The 13,945-nt window shown below is 36.2% G+C and overlaps 1 protein-coding gene across 4 annotated transcripts in view; it reads left to right on the top strand.

Moving 5' to 3' along the window:
* Window positions 1-13,945, top strand: part of LOC136031204 (sushi, von Willebrand factor type A, EGF and pentraxin domain-containing protein 1-like) — a 196,603-nt gene that overhangs the window by 19,566 nt on the left and 163,092 nt on the right. The window lies entirely within an intron of this gene.

Below are 13,945 nucleotides of genomic sequence, written 5' to 3'. Positions count from 1 at the left end.
CTTGCCCATTGTTAATATACGAGGTTTATGGAAGGTCGCATAAGTTTTGGAGAAGGCTCATTCGATTTGAAATTGACAGTTCTAGTTCCATTTTTATGAGTTAAAAGTGATCGAACGGCAACCAGCCATCTCCTCGTCCTTTTTCTCAAAAAGCTTCCGATCAAAATTCCGAGAAAGCCATTTTTTTAAAATAGACCGAAGGCGAAATAACTATGGTCTCAGGTTTGACAACCCCTTTCCCCAGCCCCAAAAGCATGGACTTAAGTTATGCAAGCTGCTTATTGTTAGCATAAAAGGTTTTTTATGGAAGGGCTGGTCGTATAAACATCGGAGGGAGCTCATTTTATTGGAAATCAGAACTTCTAGTGTCCTTTATAAGAGCAGAAAGTGATTGGAGGGCAACCCCCACGCCCTTTCCCCCCAAATGCATCCGATCAAAACTTTGATATAGCTGCTTTGTTCAAAATAGAGCAAATAGAAAATAACTATGTTACCGGGATTGAAAAAAAAGCCCACAGTCCCCTGGGCAAGGGCTGTAAACTATGCAAATTGTTCATTGTTAAAATCTAAGGTTTTTGTAGAAAGATGGTGGTATAAACTCTGGAAGGGGCTCATTTGATTGGAAACCAAAAGTTCTTGCTCCTTTTTTAAGAGTCCCATTTCCTTAAAATACATCTGATCAAAATTTTGAGACTGCCATTTAGTTCAAAACAGTCCAATGGTCAAATAATTTTGCTACTGGATTTGACAACACCCCTCCAAGCCCGCAGGGAAAATTTATGGAAGGGGTGGTCCTATATACGTCGGAGGAGGCTCATTCGATTGGAAATTGAAAATTTTAGTTCTCTTGATAAGATTCAAAAGTGATCAGAGGGCAACCAACTCTCACCCCCCCACGCCTTTTCCCTAAATGCATCAGACAAAAATGTTGAGATAGCCATTTTGTTCAAAATAGGTCAAAGGCCAATTAACTATACCTCCGGAGTTGATATCCCCCAGCCTCCAGGATAAGGGCTATAAGCTATGCATTTTGCCCATTGTTAACGCTTAAGGATTTTCATCGGAAAAGAGGCATTGTTTGATCCTGGGTCTCCAAAAAGCCTTAAGGTGTTAAATTGAAATTTTAAGGAAATGTTGGGAGGGATGCCTGAACACAATCAAAACACAGTATGTGCTTGCTTGTTATGAAAAGGGAATATCAGCAGCATCGGTGCTGGTTACCAGACGGCCCCCCTCCTTGCTCTTTTTATCTGCCCCCTCGGCTAAAAATTTATCGTAATTTTATAATTGTCATTTTGTTCAAACTAGTTAAAAGGCCTAATAGCTCTACTTTCAGAGATGCCATGCTCCCATAGCCCAGTGGCAAGGACTGTAAAACATGCAATTTGCCCATTGTTTACATGTAGAATTTATCGTTCGCAAAAGGTGAAACTATGGAATGTTGATGGGTCTATTATACCAAATCACAATACACTATGTGTATTCAATTTATCACAAAAAAGGATCTGCAATATTTCAAAGGTTTTTACTGTTTTAAGAGGTAGAGTTAAGAGAAAGAGTCAAACTTTAGCGTAAAGAGCAGGGCGTTGAAGAGGAAAAGCCCCTTTCATATACGGAGTAATTTCATATAAGGAAGTATGCATATTGCCTCTTCGTCAGTTGTACATCCCCTTCATCATACTCTGAAAGTTTCCACTTAATATTCTTAAGCCATTCATAAAATTAAAAATCTTTATTTCGATCTGAATATTTCTATTTCTCATAGTATCAGAAAAAACGTTATAACCGAGATTACCGAAAAAATGAATTTAATTCAAAGAAGATGCCTGCAGTATACTGATATGCTGCAATATTGAACTAGCTCTCAAAGGGATTACACCTGTTTGAAATTTTGAATTGTTTGAACTTGATTCTTTAGCCATGATTCCTTAGCCTTTTAGGGGGTGATTCCCCCTATTTTCTAAAATAGGGCAAATTTCCTCAGGCTCGTAACTTCTCATGGGTACGACTAAACTTGATGAAACGTATATATTTGAAATCAGCATTAAAATGCAATTCTTTTGATGTAACTATTGATATCAAAATTCCGTTTTTTAGAGTTTTGGTTACTATTGATCCGGGTCGCTCCTTACTACAGTTCGTTACCACGAACTTTTTGAAAAAGGTGTATAAGCAATATCACAAGAATAGCTGATGGTATTAAGTTTAAACTCTCAGGGTAAAAATTAGACGGAGGGCAACCAGTACCCCTCCCATTCTTTTTTATGCGCCCTCTCTCCAAAGATATCTGATCAAAATTTTGGAATAGTCATCTTGCTCAAAATAGTTGAAAAGTCAAATAACTATATCTCAAGGGATAAATTAACCCCCACTACCCCCAGGCAAGCGTTGTAAGTCAAATAAGTTGCCCGTTACTTATATACATTGTTGGCTATTGGGAACAAGGGACATTTCTGATCCTGCGTTTCCAAAAAGGATGAGAGTATTAAGGTAAAACTTTTATAAAATGTTGAGGGGGGTGCCATACAAAATTGAAGCACTATTAAAAGGACGCAACAACAAAATCTAAAAAACGGCAAATGGCATTAAGCTGAAACTTTAAAGGCATGTTGAAAGGAATTTACAAAAAAGAACAAAGGGCAGCTCCCCACCCCTTGCCCTATTATATGCTCTCTTTAACACCAATAGAGACATTCCAAGTTCATTTTTATTCGAAATAGTCGCAATGTCCAATGGCTATGCCCCTGGGATGCCCTGCCCCCACTACCTCCTGGGCAAGCTATGTAAATTATGGAATTTATCCATATTTTACATGCAGGATTTGTCATTGGGAAAGGGGAAAATGCTGGATCCTGGGTGTGTTCGAAAACGCTAAGGGTATTAAGGCAAAATTTTAGAAAATGTTGAGTGGTATTTTGAGCAACATCAAAAGAAACTTCATGTATCCAGATTATCAAACAGATGTATCTACTAGGTAAAATATCTGTACCTGAAAAAAAGACATCACTTTGATGTTTTGATACTGTGATGAGACTTTTCTTTTGAAAAAAAAACTTTGATATTGAACTGGGGACTGTTGAAAAACTTGAAACTTTGACAATTAAAAACGAACAGAAATTAATTAAAAAAAAAATGTGAAAAAGAAGTTTTTCAAGGAAAGGTAGAAAGCCATATTAAACTTAAGACCAAGAGGAATAATTTCCTATAATGTTTCAAACTTTAAACGACCACAAATTACTATTAAAGAATAAATAAAACTAAAAACAAACAGAAATTTAATAAAAAATTGTTGCCAACAAACTACTGCTACTAATACTACTAACACTAATAACTCACTGCAGCACCGAGCCGCCTGAGGCCAACACAGGTACGCACGCTACTCCTACAACCTAATCTATTTAAAGCCTCCCTCTTTACACCCTCCCAGGAAGTTCCCATTTCCTTTAAATCTTTATTTATGACATCGTTCCAACCCAGACAAGGACGACCTGCTTTCCGTGTAGCCCCAGACGGTTGGCCATAAAGGACAGTCTTCGGTAATCTGTCATCCTTCATCCGTAGAACGTAGCCTACCCATCTCAACCTTTCTTTCATTATAGCCCTAGAAAGCGGGATTGAACCATATTTTTCGTACAGCCTTCTGTTTGAAATACGGTCAATCAGCCGGGTACCCAGAACAATCCGTAGGCAATTTCTCTGGAAAACATCTAGTAAATTTTCATTTGCTTTTCGGAGCGCCCATGCTTCAGAACCATATTTGACCACCATCATCACTGTAGCTTCCAATATTCTAATCTTGGTTTGCAGACTTATCTTTTTATTCTTCCAAACTTGTTTTAACTGTGCAAAAACACCCTGAGCCTTAGCTATTCTACTTTTAACATCTTCAATGCTCCCACCATCTTTACTAATAATACTACCAAGGTAACTGAAGCTCCCAACCTGATCAATCTTTTCGTTACCTAATGTCACCTGTTCATCTTCACTTATTCCTAGCCTTAGTGACTTAGTCTTCTTAACATTAATTTTCAAGCCTATTTTAGCACCTATTTAGCACCAATAAACATACAACAGATACTAAAATGAATGAACAAATCACTCTTATAACTAGCAAAAATTAAATTAAATATTCAAATCAAACTTAAAACGAACCAAAATCACTACAAAAAAAAAGTTTGGCTACTGTCCCCTTCCCTATCTCCAAAATGTAGAGGTATAAGGCCTAATTTGTCATTTGCTTTTTACTGAAAACGAATTATTTTACAAATATTTTTGTTTGTGATTAAAATCTTGAATTGCTGAGCTTTCAGAAATTCATATTATTATATATCAAACATTCAGTTTAAGGTTATTAGTTATCTTTATAGACTCATCATGACATATCGTTTTCAATAAAACGTAAATGACGCAGCAGGCTTTGTACTTTTATAGTTAGGAAAGGAGGGAGTGGACAGTAGCCAGAGGCGCCATTTGGACCAAATCTTGGGGTGGGCATAAACTCCATCTTGGGCCCCCCCTTCTCACTTCGTTCCGCGTAATCATCTAGGAAATGGGCATTTGAAAGAACTCGATAATTTTATTATGTATCTTAAATACTTTCAAAACTTGCAATAATTAATAGCGAATAGCGTAATTACCCCAAGGGTCGTCAAGTAATTACGCTCTTTGGTTAATAGGCGTGCAGTAATTTCAAATCAATTGGACAGAATGGATTATGTTGGACATAATGGATTATTATGGCCGGCAAAGGGCCCTTTGTGGTGGAAGCTTAGGCCCCCTGGAAAATCTGGGATGGGCATTAGCCCACCCCTGACCCCCCAAATGGCGCCTCTGACAGTAGCCAAACTCTTTTTGTAGTGATTGTTGTTCCTTTTAACTTTGATTTGAATGCTCAATTTAAGTTACTCTCATTTTAAGATTTATTTATTCATTTAAATTAGCAACTGTTGTATGTTTGTTTGCTATGCTTGTTTATTTAATTTCTGTTCGTTTTGGGTTTCATTTATTCATTTGTAGTAATGTTTGGTGGTTTTGAGTTTGAATTATTATAGGAATTTATTTCTGCTGGTCTGAAGTTTAATATGGCTCATTATTATGGCATTGTGATTTACTAAGTGACATAGTGATCGCAATTTCTGTCCGTCTGTCTGTCTGTTGGTCTTTTGGTACTTCTTTTGCTAGTTCGGGCACTTCTAGATAAGCAAGGACGATGAAAAATGGCAGGCGTATCAGGGACAGACCATATTGAATTACAAATAGTCTTTTCCCAAATTCAACCATCCGGGGGGGGGGGGGGTAGCGAGCGAACGAGATAGTTGAGAACAATTTTATTTTCCAATAAAGAAATGATTGTTCTTATAAAGTGTGGTTTGCTGGTCTAGGGGGTATAATTCTCGCTTTGGGGGCGACAGGTTTCAGGTTTGAATCCCGGACCATCGCCAATTTTCACGTGAAGAAGATCTGAAACTCGATACGTGATCAATATAGTGATCACTGAAAGTTGGCAGGCGTATCAGGGACCGGACCAGATTAAATTAGAAATAGTCGGTTCCTCGATTAACCATCTGGGGGGGGGGGGAAGGACGATTAATTCGAAAAAATTTGAAAAAATGAAGTATTTTTTACTTACGAACGGGTCATCGGATCTTAATGAAATTTGATATTTAGAAGGATCACGTGCGTCAGAGCTCTTATTTTAAATCCCGATCGGATCCAGTGACATTGGGGGAGTTTGGGGGGGGGGCAGAAATATTGGAAAACGCTTAGAGTGGAGAAATTGGGATGAAACTTGGTGGGACAAACGTTACAATACCGAACAAGAATAGACTACAGGAACACTGTATTTGCAAGTTTATCTTTGTATTAATTGCAAATAAACAAAGAACAGCAAAATCGATAACTTTAGTACCGAGTCTAATCTTAGGTTCCGACCTCGTCATAAGTGCCATATGAGCTCTTGGTTCTTCCAGCCTCGTCACAAGTGCCATATGAGCTTTTGGCTCTTGTTCTTTTTTTAAACTTATTTTTCGGAAAGTTTTTTAAAATTAATATTCAAAGAAGCATAACCAGCAATGGATTTTGTTAGATAACGATGCATGTTGTTGATCTTTTTCTCAGAGGTCGTACTATCCCTACCATACTCGGTTTCTGCTCTTATTAGCTCTCAAACTGTGTAGTCGATACTGTGACATGATAGGGCAAAATCATGATCTTTTGAGTCATCTTCAAGAACAATCTATCGTTGGTCCCCCTTTCCTTAAATTTGGTTATATGAATGATATTCTTTACAACAACAACAAGAAAAAAGTGCCAAATTGTAAATGGTTAAGTCTATTTTTTCTGGATTGAGACAAATTGGTTCTACTAACCACTTTAGATGGAAACATCGCAGGATATGACACATCTATCATGCCTTACGACGTGTCTCCTATTTTATTAGACATTATATGGTTCGACTTTCTTTTGTTTAACGTCGGTAATTGGTTTGATAAAGCATCCTTCTTAACTTGAATGACTTATAGCGACTTCATTTTTTGTTTTGTAGTTGTTTTAGCCTCTTGCTATTTAGTGAATGGCAGTATTTTGTCCAAACACTTTTAGGTTTTGTAAAATTATTAGAGAAAGTATAAGTGAAAACACAAGTTGGTTCTCAAGATAAAATGTATTCTTCATCTACTCTTCCTAAGAAAATTTCTAAACCAGTACTGCGTGGGTCATAGGAATTTTCAGAGACGTTTATTTTTTTAAAATTTCATTCGTAATAACAGTTCTGTCTTTGCTGCTATTTTTTTTTCATCTACACAAGATTCATGTTAAAGCACATTAGAAGGTGTTTTCTTTATTGACTCAATCATTTATGAATAATTTATGAAGAAGAAATATCTAGCGCAAAAACGCAGGAATAAAAACACACTGAAAATAATTTTCTTTGAAGCATCCAGAATAAATAACTCAATAGAACTGGATAATTATCAATCAGTTATTATGCCTTTTGGGACGCTCAGTGTTTAATATCCTGAATATTGAAAAATTATTCCGTCTTTGTTTAATTTTAATTCTATCCCTCGGCTTTCGACTGCCAAAGGAGAATAGAAGCATTGAGAAAGCAAAGACTCTTTTTTGGATAAAACAGTTGCCTATTTGGATCCAAACGAAAAAGCACTTCTCAAGTATGACTAAAGTGTTTATCTCCTTAACAAGTAAGTCCATATGAATATTGAATTACGGAAAATCGAAATAGTCTTTCAGTGGAGACAGGATAAATATGCTTTCGGGGGAGGATACTTTGAGTCTAGAACAATTGAGATTTTGGACTAGAAAGAGGATGAAATGTACGTGAAAACTGAGCTTATATAAGGGTTAATGCTATTCATATTTAGGGTGTATAGAACATAAAAAGTAAATCATTAGCAAATTTATTTTATCAAAATTTAAATTTTGTTAAGTTAATCAGAAAAGGAACCAAGAAGCAAAATCAAATATATATATGCCTTTTACGAGCAGCAAAACAGCCAGAAATTAGCGGAGTAAGGATGTTGTTCACTAACGATACAGCAAAAGAAAATCAACGAATATTAAAAATAACGTCTGGTTCTAGTGAAAACTCCTGGTTAACTTTTTGACCCTTTTAAGATCTGACGATTTTATAAAATTAAGTAAAATCAGTTTTGCAAAAAATCTACTTTTAAAACATTGAAGAAAAATCATAGGCAGTGCAATAGCGCAGCCTAAATAAAGAGCGATATGGGCACAATGTATTATTTTTTTTTTATCTATTTATTTTTTTGGTTTGTTTTAGACCAGGGTACTTCGTACCGAAGGAGCTGTCGTAAAAACTTCGAAAAGGGCTCACTGGATTTAAAATTGAAAGAGCCGGTGCCGTTTTTGATAGTCAAAAGTGATGGAAGGGCAACTAACCCCCTTTCCACGCCCATCATTTCTTCAAATACATCCAATCAAAATTTTGAGATAGCAATTTTGTTCAGCGTTGTAAAAAGGTCTGAAAATTGCGTGTTTGAGGATAAAAGCCTCCCTCCCACACTGCCATCAGTGCAAGGAGTGTAAGTTATATCCCGAGGCCATATAAACGAAAGGGAGGTCGTAAAAACTTTGAAAAAGGCTCATTTGATTGGAATCAGATTTTCTACTACCTTTTTTATGAGTCAAAGTGATTGGAGGGCAGCCACCCCCCCCAATCCTCTTCACGTCGTATTTTTCATAAATACATCTGATTGAAATCCTTAAATGGCCATTTTTTTGAAACATCGTCCAAATATCGTATAAAAAAAAGGCCTTTGGGGTTGAAAGAATCTCCCTCAGTGGGGTGGTAAGGGTTATAAGTTATGCCCCAGGGTCAAGTATAGTTTTTGTGGAAGGAGTGGTCGTTTGAACTTTAGAAGATGCTCTTATGATTGGAAGTATACAGTTCTAGTTTCCATTTAAAAGTCAGTCATGATGGAGAGCAACTAATCCCTCTCTCTTAAATCCTCTTTTCCCGAAACGCATTCAATTAAAATTGTAAGATACCCATTTTATTACCAATAGTCCAAAAATCATATAACTTTTTTTTAGGGTGGACACAATCCCCCAGAGCCCATGGGTAAGGGTTGTAAGTTTTGCCCCGGGGCATAAAAGGTCGTTATGGAACGAGTAGTCGTATAAGCTTTGGATCGGATGGAGCTCATTTGATTGGAAGTCAGAAGTGTTAGTGCAATTTTTAAGAATCAAAAATGAATGGAGGGCAATCAGCCCCCCTTAGCCTATCATTCCATAAAACATATCCGATCGAAATTTTAAGAGATCTATTTTTGTTCAGGCTTGTTGAAAGGTCCACTAAGTATGTCTTTGGGGATGTCAACCTCACCAGAGTCCTCACCTGGACAAAGGCTTGCAATTCGTTCATTGTTTACACATTGTATATACTACTGAGAAAGGTATCCATGTTTGAACTTTAATTTCCAAGAAGACGAAAGGCATTCAGGTGCCCCTTTCATAGAATGTTGAGGAGAGTGTTGGACTAAATCAAACGTCATGTGTATAAGGATTTTCAAAAGGGCGTAACACAGGAATAACTGAGTATGTTATTTTGGAAAATTCAGTAAAATGATAAAGGATATGATCGAGAAGGTAATATTTGCATGCTACCAATAATACTAGAATTGCCATCACTATTACTACCAGACTGCTCCATTTGGGGAAATTTGAACCAAATAAAAATACGCTATGTGCATACAAGATGTCACAATACCCTCTCTCAAAAATTGACTTGGGTATTAAGCTGGGACTTCCAGAGAATGCTTAAAAGGGAAGATCATCTCATCAAAAGACAATATGTGACACTACTGCTAATGCTACTGTTACCGATACATTTACTACTACTACTACTACTACTACTACTACTACTACTACTACTACTACTACTACTACTACTACTACTACTACTACTACTACTACTACTACTACTACTACTACTACTACTACTACTACTACTACTACTACTACTACTACTACTACTACTACTACTACTACTACTACTACTACTACTACTACTACTACTACTGCTGCTACTTCTGTTGCAACTACTTGTAAGGTTAAGAGCATTGAGATAAAAATTTCAAAAAGTATATGAAGATACGGGTTATCAAAAGCAAAGTCATATTAATGGCTAATTGTAATAACTTAAAACTTTCAGGAATTGAAGAGAAGGATGTTCTATTGACCAAAAGGCAATATGCTAATACTACTGCTGCTAGTAGTACTACCTCTATTCTAAACTTTGCCTATGGGTATGAAGATGAAATTTTCAAGAAATTCGAAGACGGAAGATAAACTGAATAACAAGACACCGTCGGTATGCAGGTTATCAAAAGGGTGGAGTTGGGTTATTTGGTTATTTGGGTGTGAAGTTGAAACTAACAGGGCTTGCTCTGAGGGATGTTGAATTAACCAAAAGAAAATGTTATTAAGGTGAAGCGTTTAAGGAATATTTAAGCGGATGTCGAACTAAGTCCAAAACAAAATAAGAGCAGCTGCACTTTCAAAAAGGTGACAAAGTAATATTGAAGAACAACTTATATTATTAAGTTAGACCTTTAAGGGTACTAGCCTAAAGGCAATAGGTGTATACTTTTAATGCTACCACTACAGTTACTGTAAATAAAGATGTTAAGGGTATTAAGGTGAAACTTGTAGGGAACGTTTAGGAGGAGTTTCAGTAAAAAAAACTCTATATATGCAGGTTTTCAAAAGGGCATATAAGCAATATCATAGGCAGCATCACTCTATAATAGCTAAAAATATCATTGAAACTTTCAAAGGAGCTAATTTGATTCGAAATTAAAAGTTCCAGGGCCCTTTTTAAGAGTAAAAGAGATTGGAGGGCAAGTAGCCCTTTCCTCAAGTCCATTCATTTCCTAAACTCATCCAGTCAAAATGTTTAGACAGCCATTTTGGTGAGCATAGTAGTACCGTCCAGCAAATATGCTCTTAATGGTATTTGGTATACCGACTCTTCTTAACTATCCAATTGGCCGATTATACTTTAAAAATAATGTTGATTTAAACTAAATAAAAGGACATTGTGTTTATGGTTGCTAGTAAGACATCTCAGCGATACATCGAAATCAACTGGGGGTATTAAGTTTAAACTTTTGGGGCTGCCACTATTACTACTTCTGCTTCTACAAGTTGAATAAGTAAAAAGAGCGTAAGTGTATCCAGGTTGTCAAAGATCTAAGATAGAATCTCTAGGGAATGATATTAAGTTTTATTTTTCAGGTCAACTTCAGGAGAATACTGTTCATGTCAGGATTAAAAAATTGCTGAAAAAGTTCCACCAACATGCAAATAGCAACCCAAACTATGGAATCATTCGAAAAAAATGAAAAGATATAAAATATTATATTTTCTCCATGAAAGAGACAATGTCAATAAATTAGTTTAAAGAACTGTTTCTACACAACAAGATTTTCAAAGAAAAATAAATAGCTCCATTAAGTCAAAAATGAGCACAATTAAAGTCAAATAATCTTCCAAGTGTAAAACTACCACAAATCAATATCAATAAATAAACGAAAATCAAAGCGATCAGAAATTACTATAAATAGCCAAGTCAAACTCAAAACGCGCTGAAATTATCATGAGTAGGGCTGATAACCCTCTTGAGTTCTCAAGACCAGAGCTTAATTTGAGCTTTACTTAAAACAAAATACGTTTCAAATGTTTTCATCTTTTTTACTTTCATAAATAAAAAATTATCAGAACTTTGAGGAATAAATATCAGTATATGTTAATTAAACTGACAATCCACGATTTTTTTTTTTTCAGTAACGCGCAAACTATGCTCTGGTCTTTAGAAGGCACAGGGGTTGTCAGCCCTACTCGTGATAATTTATTTATTTATTAATTGAAAACCCGTCTACAAAAACTTGAAAAGGATGAAGCAAAATATGAAAAAAAAATAAAGAAAAGAAAACAACAGTACAAGACAAATATCGACAAGACCAATAAAAATCAAATAAGAACGACAATTATAAATAAATCAAGGACAAAATTAGAATAAAAACAAAACCAAAACGAAGCAAATCCAAGTACAAAACGAGACCTACGTTGCCTGGGCAACGTGAAGTGTTGCGGCAACCTTTGTCCGGCTTTGCCGATTAAAGTGTTGCGAGAGCAACACTTTGGTTTTGTTTCTTCGCTATCGGTTAAATACTGAAGTTGTCAAAGCTATCAAAGCATTCAAAACGGCATATTCAAAGCAAAACACAATCAGTAATCACATGATCAAATTCTTCAGCGTTGAAAAAACAACAGCAAAAGAATATCGGAAGAAGGGACTAAATTGAGTTTGCAGCCAGTTGAACTTTATCCTTTTCAATCGTAGACATCGTGACGGATGGAAACTTGGAACATTATCTTATATAATCTAGTTGGTATTATAAAGCTATCCGTAACTTTTCAGGATCAAATACCATAGATGTGTACCAATTTGCACAAATTTGTAGCCCTTCATGAGCCTCCTCTAGCAACCGATTCTTACTTACAAGTCCCTCTCCCGTGATATACATCAAGTTTACCAGAAACAAATAATGGGTACACCAACTAGCAAAAGTTGCAAACCCCTCTTCGCTGAAGATCATTGTAGCGTAACAGCTGATTATTACTTACAACTCCCCTACATGTCTTACAATCGGGAACCAAGTTGTTCTTACCATCAATTACACCAGAAACAGATAATAGGTACACCAATCAGCAAAAGTTGCATACCCCTCATTGCCAAAGATGATTATAAGGTAATAGTCGACTGTTGCTTGAAAGCCCCCTACATATCTCACAATTGGTATCGGTCTATGTTTGGTTTAAGTGTGTACCTTACCACTGAAGTTGTCAACCCCTTGAAACTTTCAAACTGATGTATCTCATGAAGGAATTTTTGTACCAAAAAACGGATGACATATACTTTGATCAGCTCATCAAGGTCTATCGATTGCCGTTGAAAAAAATTCTATCTGTCTTAGTTCAAAAGTTGACGGATGACATATACTTTGATCAGCTCATCAAGGTCTATCGATTGCCATTGAAAAAAAAAATTCTATCTGTCTTAGTTCAAAAGTTGACTTTTTTGCCGGAGGCCAACTTTTTAACACCACCACTTAAAAAGGAGCAAAGGATAAGCTCTAATTTCATTAGCAATGAGAGAACTTTTAAAGTTTAAGAGGCATATCTGATACCATTTCTCTATTGCAATCCCAGGTAGAAAAAAAAGAATGGTAAAGACAGCTGAAATCACGAACAGAAATGAGTAGAAACAATAGATGGCAGCACTTTCGGACCCGTGGGAAAATCGCACTTTTTTGTTTCTGTAAATTTTTCTATTTATCACTCAAAGAAGATATATTGGCTGTGGGGCCGGGGAACTGCCGCATATATTTAACACTTATAGATTTTAGTCCATCTTCAATTTGACATTGGTGCCTGCCTGCTTTCCTGCTAGAATGGAGCTTTCCACTCCAAAGCAGAAACATGATTTGATGAAACGAAAGCTTGGCTGCACAACTTCAGATACTCCTTTCTGACATAGGCTATACAACTCCACTTCACTTCGCACACCATAGGCTCTGGCTCGAGGACAAGCAAAAACCATCCTTTTTGGCCCCAGGCAAGAGTTCTACGGAGCTTTCCAAAATGTAATGTCATATTCATCAATCCGGCCTGAGGTCCACACTTTCCGTAAAAACCGCACAGGTTAGACCCTTACCGGTTTCCACGAATAAGCTGAGATAGACGGCATAGGAAAAAAAAAAAAAAACGAGACAAAACCAAAGTGTTGCTCTCGCAACACAATAAGAACAAAATCGAGAACAAAATAAGAACGAAGCAAAAGCAAATTAAAAAAAAGAAAAAATATATGTCCGCAATAAATACACACAGTACTCACAAATCACTTAATTATTATTGAACTCAGACGGGGCATCAATCATTCTATGAATGCGAAGAACTAAGCCTGCGGTTACGCTTATTAATTAACTTAGAGATCACAAGCTAAGGATCAGCCAATCCATACTTTCCAACCAATGAAGAATTCTGATGTTACGGAGGCAGCTGAAGCAAAAATTGGCGAACCCTAATTCTGCTCGTTTTTAGTTTGACTTGGCTATTTATTAAATTTCTGTTCGTTTTGAGTTTTATATATTTATTTAGTGTGATTTTTGGTAGTTTTTCGATTCGAAGTTTCTTTGACTTTACTTTTGCTCATTTTTGGCTTGATAGGGATCTTTACTTTTCTTTGAAAAACTTGTTTTGTGGATTTTTTTTTAAATTGAGAGTCATAAAAAGGTTTGTTCTACGTCTTTTTTTTCTATTACAACAATCTGTATTTGATATGGAAAATATTGTGTTTCCACCTTTGTGTAACACTACGCGCCATGCCGCTAATTATTGCTAA

This window comes from Artemia franciscana, chromosome 9 (genome assembly GCF_032884065.1).
Source record: "Artemia franciscana chromosome 9, ASM3288406v1, whole genome shotgun sequence".
NCBI classification, from domain to species: Eukaryota; Metazoa; Arthropoda; class Branchiopoda; order Anostraca; family Artemiidae; genus Artemia; species Artemia franciscana.
This window is presented reverse-complemented; position numbering and strand designations above follow the sequence as displayed.